At 41.8% G+C, this 13,382-nt stretch overlaps 1 protein-coding gene across 3 annotated transcripts in view; it reads right to left on the bottom strand.

The window, feature by feature from the left end:
* Positions 1–13,382, bottom strand: part of LOC105463935 (zinc finger and BTB domain containing 43) — a 33,644-nt gene that overhangs the window by 15,241 nt on the left and 5,021 nt on the right. The window contains exon 3 of one of the 3 annotated variants that reach the window (XM_071078355.1): positions 248–385. The exons of the other annotated variants lie outside the window; for them this stretch is intronic. The gene's annotated coding sequence lies outside the window, so the exon portion shown is untranslated. The remainder of the gene's footprint in view (positions 1–247; positions 386–13,382) is intronic. 3 annotated transcript variants of the gene reach the window in all.

The raw sequence follows: 13,382 nt of genomic DNA, 5'->3' as shown, positions 1-13,382 counted from the left end.
AGATCTATAAGGAAACAGAAGACTTGAACAACATTATAAACCAGTTAAGCCTACTATAAAGACATATACAGGCATACCTCAGAGATATTGTTGGTTCAGTTCAAGAACACCGCAATAAAGCAAACAGCACAATAAAGTGAGACACACAAATTTTGGTATCCCAGTGCATATAAAACTTACGCTTACACCTTGCTGTAGTCTGTTAAGTGTGCAATAGCATTATGTCTAAAAAAAACAATGTACTCACCTTAATTTAAAAATACTTTATTGGCTGGGCGTGGTGGCTCACACCTGTAATCCCAGCACTTTGGGAGGCCAAGGCAGGCGGATCACGAGGTCAGGAGATGGAGACCATCCTGGCTAACACGGTGATACCTCGTCTCTACTAAAAGATACAAAAAAAATTAGCCAGGTGTGGTGGCAGGCGCCTGTAGTCCCAGCTACTTGGGAGGCTGAGGCAGGAGAATGGCGTGAACCCTGGAGGCAGAGGTTGCAGTGAGCCAAGATCGCACCACTGCACTCCAGCCTGGGCGACAGAGCCAGACTCTGTCTCAAAAAAAAAAAAAAAAAAAGAAATTTATTGCTAAAAAATGCTAACAATCATCTGAGCCTTCAGCCAGTTGCAATCCTTTTGCTGGTGGAGAGTCTTACCTTGAGTGGATGGCTGCTGACTGATCAGGGTGGTGACTGCTGAAGGGTAGGGTGGTTGTAGTAATTTCTTTCTTTTTTGTTTCCCAAGATAGGGTCTCGCTCTGTTGCCCAGGATGAAATGCAGTGGTGTGATCATGGCTCACTGCAGCCCTGACCTCCTAGGCTCAAGCAACTCTCCTGCCTCTGCCTCCCAAGGAGCTGGACTACAGGCGTGTGTCACCATGTTCAGCTAATTTATGTATTTTTTGTAGACAGGGTCTCACCATGTTGCCCAGGATGGTCTTGAGCTACTGGGCTCAAACAATCCGCCTGCCTCAGCCTGCCAAAGTGCTGGAACTATAAGCATGAGCCACCGTGCCTGGCCTGCCAATTTCTTAAAATAAGACAACAGTGAAGTTTGCCACATCAATTGACTGTTTCTCAAAAGATTTCTCTGTAGCATGCAATGCTGTTTGATGACATTTTGCCCACAGAACTTCTTTCACAAAATTTGAGTCAATCTTTTTAAATCCTGCTGATGCTTTATCAATAAAGTTTATATTCCAAATCGGGATGTCCAATTTTTTTGGCTTCTCTGAGTCACAGTGGAAGAACTGGACCGCACATAAAACACACTAACACTAACCATAGCAGATGAGCTTAAAAAAAAAAAAAAAAAAAAAAAAAAAACTCGGCCAGGCATGGTGGCTCATGCCTGTAATCCCAGCATTTTGGGAGGCCAAAGTGGGTGGAGCACCTGAGGTCAGGGGTTCGAGACCAGCCTGGTCAACATGGTGAAACCCCATCTCTACTAAAAATACAAAAATTAGCTGGGTGTGGTGGTGGACGATTGTAATCGCTTGGGAGGCTGAGATAGGAGAATTGCTTGAACCCGGGAGACGGAGGTTGCAGTGAGCCAAGATCGTGCCATTGCACTCCAGCCTGGGCGACAAGAGAGAAACTCCATCTCAAAAAAAAAAAAAACAAAAACAAAAACAAAAAAACTCATGTTTTAGGAAAGGTTACGAATTTGCGTTGGGTCACATTCAAAGCCGTCCTGGGCCACAGGTTGGAAAAGCTTACTCTAAATCCTTTGTTGTCAATAATGTTCACACCATCTTCACCAGAAGTAGAGTGTATTTCAATAAATCACTTTCTTTGCTCATCCCTAAGGAGCAACTTCTCATCCACTCAAGTTTTATCATGCCTTTGCAATAATTCAGTCCCACCTTCAGGCTCTACTTCTAATTCTATTTCTCTTGCTATTTCTACTATACCTCCAATTAATTCCTCCACTCAAGTCTTGAGCCCCTCAAAGTCATCCACGAGGGCTGGAATCAACTTCTGTTAATGTTGATATTTTGATTTCCTCCCACCAATCACGAATGTTCTTAATGGCATCTAGAAGACTGACTCCTTTCCAAAACATTTTCTTTTTTTTGTTTGTTTCTCTTTCTTTCTCTCTTTCTCTTTCTTTCAACAGAGTCTTGCTCTGTCGCCCAGGCTGGAGTGCAGTGGCGCAATCCCAGCTCACTGCAACCTCTGCCTCCTGCCTTCAAGCGATTCTCCTGCCTCAGTCTCCTGAGTAGCTGGGATTACAGGCATGTGACACCATGCCATTACACTAATTTTTGTATTTTTTTAGTAGAGACAGGGTTTCACCATGTTGGCTAGGCTGGTCTCAAATTCCTGACCTCAAGTGATTCACCCGCCTTGGCCTCCCAAAGTGCTGGGAGTTACAGGTGTGAGCTACCGCGCTGCCTCCAAAACATTTTCAATTTACTTTGCCCAGAGATCCATCAGAGCGTCAGAGGAATCACTATGGTGTGGCTCACTGCAGCCTTGACTCTCTGGTTCAGGTGATCCTCCCACCTCTGCCTCCTGGGTAGGTGGGAATACAAGTGCATGACACCATGCTTTGCTAATTTTTTGCATTTTCTGTATTGACAGGGTTTTGCATGCTGCTCAGGTTGGTCTTGGACCCCGAGGCTTAAGCAATCTGCCTGCCTTGGCCTCCCAAAGTGCTAGGATTACAGGTGTAAGCTGCTGCACCTGGCTCAAAATGTATTTCTTAAATAATAAGATTTGAAAATTGAAATTACTCCTTGGTCCAGGGGCTACAGAATGGATGTTGTATTAGCAGGCATGAAAACAATACTAATGTCCTTGTACATCTTCATCAGAGCTCTTGGGTGACCAAGCGCTTCTCAATGAGCAGTAATGTTTTACAAAGAATATTTTTCTGAGCAGTAGGTCTCAACAGTGGGCTTAAAATATTCAGTAAAGCATTCTGTAAACAGGCTGTCTTCAAGCTTTCACTGTGCCATCTAGAGAGCACAAGCAGAGTATACTTAGCATAATTCTTAAGGGCCCTAGGACTTTGGGAATGGTACCTGAGCAGTGGCCTCAACGTAAAGTTACCAGCTGCATTAACCCCTAACAAGAGAATTATAGCCTGTCTTTTGAAGCCAGGTATTGTCTTCTCCTCTCTAGCTCTGGAAGTTATAGATGGCATCTCCTTCCAATAGAAGGCTTTTTCATCTACATTGAAAAATCTGTTGCTTAGTGCAGCCATCTTTACCAATTATCTTAGCTAGATTTTCTAGATAGCTTGCTATAGTTTCTACATCAGCACTTGCTGCTTCACCTTGCACTTTTACTTTATGGAGACACTTCTTTCCTTAAATCTCATAAACCAACCTCTGCTAGCTTCAAACTTTTCTTCTGCAGTTTCCTCACCTCTCTCACAGCCTTCAGAGAAATGAAGAGAATTAGGGTCTTGTTCTGAAGGCTGTGGCTTAAAGGAATGCTGTGGTTGGCATGATCTTCCATCCAGACCACTAAAACTTTCTCCATATCAGCATTAAGGCTGCCGCTTTCTTATCATTCACGAGTTCATTAGAGTAGCATTTTCAATTTCCTTCAAGAACTTTTCCTTTGCATTCAGTTTGGCTATGTAGAACAAGAAGTCTAACTTTTGGCCTCTGTTTGCTTTTGACATGCCTTCCTCACTAAGCTTAGTCATTTCTAGCTTTTGATTTCAAGTAAGAAGCATATGACTCTTCCTTTCACTTAAACACCAGGTCATTGTAGGTTTATTAATTGGCCTAATTTCAAGATGGTTGTGTCTATGTTCAAGATGGTTGTGTCTCAGGTAACAGGGAGGCCTGAAGAGAAGGGGAAAGATGGGGGAATGGTGGCTCAGTGGAGTAGTCAGAGCACATATTTATTGTCTAAGTTTGTTGTCCCTTATGGGTGTAGTTCACGGTGCCTCAAAACAATTACAATAGTAACATCAAAAAATCACTGATCAAAGATTACCGTAACAGATAAAATAATAATGAAAAGGTTTGAAATATTGCAAGAACTGCCAAAATATGACACAAAAACACAAAGTAAACATGTGCAACAGGAAAAATGATGCTGATAGACTTCCTTAATGCAGGGTTGCCACAGACTATCAATTTGTAAAAAAAATGCAGTATCTGCGAAGCACAAAACAAGGTATGCCTGTATATGACGTGTCAACCACCAAGTGCACACAGGACATTCTCCAGGATAGATCATGTGTTGGACCATAAAAAAGTCTCAATACACTTAAAAAGACTGAGTCATTTTTAAAATACAAAGTATTTTTCTAACCACAATGAAATGAAAGTAGCAATCAGTAAGAGAGAAAACTGAAAAACTAATAAATATGTGGAAATTAAATAATACCCTTAAAGACCTATCACTATTAAGGGCATTGACTCTCTCAATAAAGAGATCCTAACCTGATGGCTTCACTGTTAAATTCTAACAACATTTAAAGAAGAACTGACATCAATCCTTCTCAAACTTTTCTAAAACACTGAAGAGGAGGGACCACTTCCTAATTTATTCTATTAGGTCAGGAGTACCCTCTGATATGAAAGCCAGACAAAAACACTATACAAAAACTATAGACCAATATCCCTATGGACACTGGAGTAAATATCAACAAAATACTACCAAACCAAATTAAGCAGCATATTAAAAGAATTATACACTACCAGCAAGTGGGATTTCTTCCTGGAATGCAAGGATAGTTCAACATACGAAATCAATGAATGTAACACAAATTAACAGAATAAAGGAAAAAAAAAAACCACGTAAAACACATATCATCTTAACTGATAATCGAAAAAGCATCTGACAAAATTCAGCACCCTTTTGTGACAAAAACACTCAAGAAGTTGGGCATGGTGGCTCACGCCTGTAACCCTAACATTTTGGAAGGCCGAGGTGGGCGGATTGCTTGGGCTCAGGAGTTTGAGACCAGGCTGAGCAGTATGGTAAAACCCTGTCTCTACACAACTGCCACGTGTGGTGGTTCTCATCTGTAATCCCAGTTACTTGGGAGGAACACTTGAGGTCAGAAGTTTGAGTCCAGACTGGACGACACAGCAAGACCTTGTTTCTAAAAATAAATAAATATGTATTTTGTAATTAGCCAGGCATAGTGGTGCACAGCTGTAGTCCCAGCTATTTGGGAGACTGAGGCAAGAGGATCATTTGAGCCCAAGAGTTTTAGGCTAAAGTGAGCTGTGATCATACCACTGTAGTCCAGCCTGGGTGACAGAGGGAGATTCTGTCCAAAAAGGGAAAAAAAAGAAAAGAAAAAGAACTACAAAACACTGCTGAAAGAAATTAAAGACACAAATAAACAGACATCCCATGTTGTTTATGGATTGGAAGACATAATATTGCTAAGATAACAATACTATCCAAAGCAATACACAGATTCAAACCAAGCCCTATCAAAAATCCTTGCCCTTAACTTTGGGTGAATATGGCATTTATCCATATTCTCTGAGCTGCAACATGCTAAACTTCTACAGGTTTTTCCATTACAAACTCATACGCAATTGTGACCTATACTGAGAGTATAGCTGTTGTTTCAGTTATTTAGATGATGTCATAGAAGTAATTAATTAGCTCACTAAAAAACCTCATGGAACATTATATTCAATGTACTATGGGGGACTTCAAAGACAATCAAGAAATGTCACAGCCCAGCCGGGCATGGTGGCTCATGCCTGTAATCCCAGCACTTTGGGAGGCTGAGGTGGGCAGATCACCTGAGTCCAGGAATTCAAGACCAGCCTGGGCAACACAGCAAGACCCCATCTCTACAAATATACAAAAATTAGCCAGGCACGGTGGCATGCACCTGACACACTAGTTACTCAGGAGGCTGAAGAGGGGAAATCTTTTGAGCAGGGGAGGTCGAGGCTGCAGTGAGCTGTGACTGCCACCACTGCACTCCAGAGAAAGATTCTGTCTCAAAAAAAAAAAAAAAAAAGCCGGGCGCGGTGGCTCAAGCCTGTAATCCCAGCACTTTGGGAGGCCGAGACGGGTGGATCACGAGGTCAGGAGATCGAGACCATCCTGGCGAACACGGTGAAACCCCGTCTCTACTAAAAAAATACAAAAAACTAGCCGGGCGAGATGGCGGGCGCCTGTAGTCCCAGTTACTTGGGAGGCTGAGGCAGGAGAATGGCGTAAACCCGGGAGGCGGAGCTTGCAGTGAGCTGAGATCCGGCCACTGCACTCCAGCCCGGGCGACAGAGCGAGACTCCGTCTCAAAAAAAAAAAAAAAAAAAAAAAAAGATATAGTGGAAAAGGGGCCAAGTTGAAGGGAAACTCTGGCCTGAAACTCCACTTCTTATTCCAGGCAATTCTGACAGGATCAGTAACACTCTTTCACGTGGGGCCCAGAGCTAAAAGCCAGGGACAGACAGGTCCTGCAGATTGGCAAAACTCAGAGGTGGGTGGTATTAGAATACCAAAGGTTGCACATATTGCCTTGGCAGAAGGAAAAAAATATTAACATAAGGGGGTGGGGCTCAGTAGCCCCAAGTAAAGAGATAAAGGCATAGCCATCATTTGCCAGCTGGGCCAAAGACAACAGAGGGTCCTGGCATACCAATTTCACCAACTGCAAAGAAAGTACACAGAGCTCAAGCTCCCCTGAGAGTGCCTAAGGCCTAAGGCTTACCCCTTCAGCCCCACTCAGCTAATCCCAGATGTCAATGTGGTTCAGCCCTACGTCTAGCTTAAGAACTAAGAGCTGATTCTAACAATATTCAGGTATACAGCAAGGGACCCAAAAGCAAATTTCAGACCTGAACAGAAATTCAGGTTTCCCTCTCAAGAATTAAACAAAATAAAACCAACACGGGGTCTGTGGATATATTCCAGAATAGCAAAAAGGAAAAAATGGCAAGAAATAGACAAAGAGCACATTTTAAACAATTTTTAAAATGTGTTTCACAAACTTCATGAAAACAGTCTCTGAGTAAAGTATAAGGAAGATGAGACAAAATGGCAGAACGATATGAAAAAAAGGGTGGCCTGAATTAATGATAGGGTGTCATGAAACTAATATAGAGCAGAAATTTACACAGGCGACAAGAAGCAGAATTACAACAGTAAAAAAACGGAATCGATAATGTGGAAGGCACTTTGGGGACCTTCTACTAAAATACAGGAAAAGGATAAAAAACTGAAAACAGCGAGAGAGAAGATGATAAAGCAGGAGAACAGAGAAGACAGATCAATGTACAGCCCGTTAATGTCCTTGAGAGAAAGAACCAAACAGAGAATGTGAAATAATAAAAAATAAACTTAATTGAAGAAAACGGCCCTGAGTGGAAAACCTTGAGTATTCAGAAAAGCCTTATCTCAGTAGTGGGGACAAATTAATTCCAGACAAAATGCAGTTCTGGTCCTGCCAAACAAAGCTTAAAAACAAGCCTCAGAAGGATCAAACTGTTTCCAACTTAATTATGTTCCAGAATGAAACTTGAGAACATTTACATAATACAAAAATATCCAGCACCGAACAAGGTAAAACTCATATCTGACATCAAATTTAAAAATCACCAGGCATGCCAAGAACTAGGAAAATATAACCCAGGATACTGAGGTGGGGGTGGGAACCAATCAACAGAAACAGATCCAGAAATGACAAGAGATTTATACAACTGGTAGACAATTCTACATTCTATATTTTCAAGAAGGTAGAGAAAAGATTAAGCATGTTAGGCAGAGAGAGGGAAACTACTGCAAAATAAAAGAGAGACCCAAATAAAACATCTAGAGATTTAAAAAACACACAAACATACATTGGGATGAGAATAACAACAGAATTAACACTGCAGAACATTAGTGAACTTGAAAACATGGCAACAAAAACCTACCCAAAATAAAACACAGAGGGAGAAAAAGGCAAATAAAAAGGGAATAGAGCATCAGCGAGCTGTGAGACAACTTCCAGATGCCTAACGCAGACATGGTTGTGGTGGGGAAGGCAAAAAGTTTTATGTGATAAGCTATGAGACACAAGAAAACAATATATATATATATATATATATATATATATATATATATATATATATGTTGTTTTATATATTGAAAACTATATATATAAAAACAATACACACATACACATTTTATACGTATGTGAAAACAATAGCCAAAACTTTTTCAAATTTGATGAAAACTACAAATGCACAGACCTAAACAGCTCAACGAACTCCAAGCACAAGAAACATGAAAAAAACTACAGCAAGGCACATCATAACCAAATCACTTAAAATCAGTGGAGAAAATCCTAAAAGCAGCCAGAGAAAAAAAGACCCCTTTAGTACAGAGAACCTCAGAAGCAATGCAAGCCAGGAGACAGGAGACCAGCATTTTTAAAGTACTGAAATTAAGGTGGGGAGGGGTGGAAAGGCCTGTCAACTTAGAATTCTATACCCATGAAAATATCTTCCAAATGAAGGGAAATTTATTTTTTTCTTTATTATTATTATTATTTTTTTAGACAGAGTCTCGCCCTACCGCCCAGGCTGGAGTGCAGTGGCGCGATCTCGGCTCACTGCAAGCTCTGCCTCCTGGGTTCATGCCATTCTCCTGCCTCAGCCTCCCAAGTAGCTAGGACTACAGGCGACCGCCACCACGCCTGGCTAATTTTTTGTATTTTTAGTAGAGACAGGGTTTCACCGTGTTAGCCAGGATGGTCTCGATCTCCTGACCTAGTGATCCGCCCACCTCGGTATCGCAAAGTGCTGGGATTAAAGGCGTGAGGCACTGCGCCCGGCCCAAAATACTTTTTCAGACATAGAAAAGTTGAAAGAACTTATCACCAAAAAGGTCAAAAGTAAAAAAAAAAAAAAAGTCACCTGATCACATGAAAACAAAAGTCAAGCAACACAATACTAATATCAAAGTAAATTTCAATGCAAAAATCATCAGATAGGATGAAAGTTTATTGTTAACTGATGAATCCTATAATTCACAATGAAGTTTATTCTGTGAACATTTACGTGTCAGAGTACAATGTTAGAAAATAAGGCAATGGTAACAGAAATGTAATTATAGCAGGAAATAAAAGTATCCCTCTTTAATTCTTAATAAATCAAGTAGGCAAAGGATAAGAATCTATAGATTTAGACAGCTATCAATAAAGCTAATTTAATGCAATACCTATATACTCTACAAATAATAATACTCCTTCTTTCCTAATGTCTGCAGGACGTTTATAAAAATGATAATATACGTGGCTACAGAGAAAATCAATAAATTCCCCAAAGCAGAAATGCACAGGGCACATTTGATTACATGTGACTATACAATGGATTACATAATATGATAAAACTAGAAATGTTAAAAGTAGAGGAGGAGAAGAGGACCAGGGAATAGGGTAGGAGAAAATTCATAAATTTTATACAAAACTCTGGTATCAAAACTAGCCAACAACAAAAAACCCTACAAGCCAATCTCATTTATTAGCATAGAAAGAAAAATTATAAATCACATGGCATTCTGGTTTGTATAGTTCAATCTCTTGTGGGTTTGGTACATCATAAGTATGATATGTTGAAGAAACTGAGTTATTGGTCCCATCACAGTAAGGGCAAGATCCTAGACTATGGTGAAATTACCATCAGAAAGGCATTTCATTTCTCCCTTGGCTCTCTTCCACTCAAGACTAACTCTGGTGACACACACATCATTACCTGTGCTTCCTTCTACGAGTGACAATGAGTGATGGGAGACAAATCTGGAAAAAGCCGAATGAGAAGTCTGCATTGGGCAGCATTGAAAACTTTTAAGTGACATGTTGTGAGGCATGGTTAAGGAAGGCTGATCTGCTCAAGGACTAAAGCAGGAGAAAGTCTGAAGCAGAAGTTAATTATAAGATTTCAACAAGTATAGTCTAGGTAATAATAAAAGTAACAGTGGGGCCGGGCACGGTGGCTCACACCTGTAATCCCAGCACTTTGGGAGGCTGAGGCGGGTAGATCACTCAAGATTTCAGGAGTCCCAGACCAGCTTGGCCAACATGGTGAAACCCTGTCTCTACTAAAAATACAAAGTTAGCCAGGCATGGTGGCACACACCTGTAATCCCAGCTACTCGGGAGGCTGAGACAGCAGAACTGCTTGAACCTGGGAGGCGGAGGTTGCAGTGAGCCAAGATCATGCCACTGCACTCTAGCCTGGACAACAAGAGCGGAACGACGTCTCAAAAAAAAAAAAGCAACAGTGCGTATGGAAAAGGGGTGGCATTGATGAGACTGACAGAACTGGTCAACAGGAAGATACAGCAGTAGCACAAGGTGTAAATGATACCATCAAGAAAGTGAACAGACAACCCACAGAATGGGAGAAACTATTTGCAGATTATGTGACTAATGAGTGACTTGCATCCAGAATACCTAAAGAACTCTTATGACTCAATAATAAAAAGATACCTAACCCAACTGAAAAATAGATAAAGGATTTGAAGAGACATTTCTCCACAGAAGATATACAAATAACCAATAAGCATATGAAAACCGCTCAACATCATTAGTAATTAGAAAAATGCAAATCAAAACTACAAAACACCCCTTCTCACTCACTAAGATGGCTGTGAAAAGTAAGACAGACAGTAACAAGTGTCGGCGAGGATGTGTAGGGATTAGAACCCCCATACATTGCTGGTGGGCGTGTAAAATGGTACAGCTACTGTGGAACAGTGTGACAGCACCTCGGGAAGTTAAACATAGTTACCACGTAATCCAACAGTTCTCCTAGGTACATACCCAAGAAAAATGAAAACATATGTCTACGCAAAAACTTGTACATGAATGTTCATAACTGCATTACTCTTAAAAATCAAAAAGTGAAAACCATCATAAGTTCCATCAACTTATGAATGGATAAATAAATGGGATATATCCTTAGAATAGAATATTTGGCAATAAAAAAGAATGAAATACTTATAGATGTGACAACACGGCTGGCACTTGAAAACGTTACGCTAAATGAAAGAGGTCGGACACAAAAGGTCATATCGTGCATGGCTCCATTTACATGAAATGTCCAGAATAGACAAATCCATAGAGACAGAAAGTAGATTCGTGGCTGGGGGTAGAAGAAATGGGGAGCGACTGCTAATTGGGTTTCTTTGAGGGGAGACAAAAGTTCTAAAATTAGATTGTGGTGATGGGTATACAAATCTGTGAAAATACTAAAAAAAAAACCCTCTTTATTGCTTATGAATTATGTCTCTATAACATTGTTTAAAAAAGAGTAATGTGGCCAGGCGCAGCGGCTCATGCCTGTAATCCCAGTACTTTGGGAGGCTGAGGCGGGTGGATCACAAGGTCAGGAGTTGGAGACTAGCCTGACCAACATGGTGAAACACCGTCTCTACTGAAAACACAAAAATTAGCCGGGCGTGGTGGTGGGCACCTGTAGTCCCAGCTACTCGGGAGGTGAGGCAGAAGAATCACTTGAACCCAGGAGGTGGAGGCTGGAGTGAGCCGAGATTGCCCCACTGCACTCCAGCCTGGACGACAGAATGAGACTCCGTCTCAAAAAAATAGAAATAAGGCCAGGCGTGGTGGCTCACGCCTGTTATCCCAGCACTTTGGGAGGCCAAGGCGGGTGGATCACGAGGTCAGGAGATCGAGATCATCCTGACTAACACGGTGAAACCCCGTCTCTACTAAAAATACAAAAACTTAGCCGGGCGTGGTGGTGGGCACCTGTAGTCCCAGCTACTCGGGAGGCTGAGGCAGGAGAATGGCATGAACCCGGGAGGTGGAGCTTGCAGAGAGCCGAGATTGTGCCACTGCACTCCAGCCTGGCGACAGAGCGAGACTCAGTCTCAATAACAAATAAATAAATAAAATAAAGAGTAATGCAAGGCAAACTGATGTACCAATGCTGACTTTGAAGTTTCATGACTGAGTGACTAGGAAAATGTCATCATTAATAGGAAATAACAGCAACTACTATTTATGATACACATATACAAATAAACTGCTTCATACAGACCTTGTACAAAGTCTATGCAAAGCACTTTAGATGTTCTGTCTCACTTAATCTTCACAGCAACCCACTCAATAGGTATTTTTTACTTCCATTGTACAGAATTGGAGATAGACAAAAAAGCTAAGCAACTTAAGGTCATGTAACTGGTAAGGAGTAAAGTTGAGATTTAAATCCAAAGCACTTGTTCAGGCCCACTATAGTTTAAGAGGTAGAAAGAAAAGGTGAATATAATTTTTTCTTTTTTTTTTTTTTTTGAGATGGAGTCTCACTCTGTCGCCCAGGCTAAAGGGCAGTGGCTCCACTTCGGCTCACTGCAACCTCCGCCTCCCAGATTCAAGCAATTCTCCTGCCTCAGCCTCCTGAGTAGCTGGGACCATGGATGTGTGACACCACGCCCCGCTAATTTTTGTACTTTCAGTAGAGATGGGATTTCACCATGTTGGCCAGGCTGGTCTCGAACTCCTGACCCTCAGGTGATCCGCCCACCTCAGCCTCCCAAAGTGCTGGGATTACAGGTGTGAACCACTGTGCCTGGCTGTGAATATCACTATAGTTTGAGAGTATGGAAAGTAAACATGAATATCATTTTCACAAATAATCTAAATAATCTTATTATATACAATGCATTCATAAACTTTAGCATACTGACCATCCTTAGACTTAAGATGGCCCAGGCCAGGCACGGTGGCTCATGCCTGTAATCCCAGCACTTTGGGAGGCCGAGGCAGGTGGATCACCAGGTCAAGAGATGGAGACCATCCTGTCCAACACGGTGAAACCCCGTCTCTACTAAAAATACAAAGAAATTAGCTGGGCGTGGTGGCCAGTGCCTGTAGTCCCAGCTACTTGGGAGGCTGAGGCAGGAGAATCGCTTGAACCCAGGAGGCAGAGGTTGCAGTGAGCCGAGATCGCACCACGCACTCCAGCCTGGGCAACATAGCGAGACTCCATCTCAAAAAAAGAAAAAAAAGACGGCTGGGCACAGTGGCTCATGCCTGTAATCCCAGTACTGTGGGAGCATGAGGTGGTGGATCACCTGTGGTCAGGACTTTGAGACCGGCCTGACCAACAAGGTGAAACCCTGTCTCTACTAAAAATACAAAATTAGCCAGGCATGCTGGCAGATGCCTGTAATTCCAGCTACTCTGGAGGCTGAGGCAGAGAATTGCTTAAACCTGGGAGGTGGAGGCTGCAGTGAGCTGAGATCCTGCCACTGCACTCCAGCCTGGGCGACAGAGCCAGACTCTATCTCAAAAAAAAAAAAAAAAAAAGATATCAGCAGTTTTATGTCACTTTGCACATGTATTTTATTTTTTTTAATCCAATAGCAACAGTTCTAAAACAAACACATCAATCCCAGCCTGTTCCACTCTGCTTCTTAAAAGCTATTTGGCTTTTTAA

This window comes from Macaca nemestrina, chromosome 14 (genome assembly GCF_043159975.1).
Source record: "Macaca nemestrina isolate mMacNem1 chromosome 14, mMacNem.hap1, whole genome shotgun sequence".
Taxonomy (NCBI): Eukaryota; Metazoa; Chordata; class Mammalia; order Primates; family Cercopithecidae; genus Macaca; species Macaca nemestrina.
Note: the sequence above shows the minus strand (reverse complement) of the source record. Positions and strands in the feature narration are given on the sequence as shown.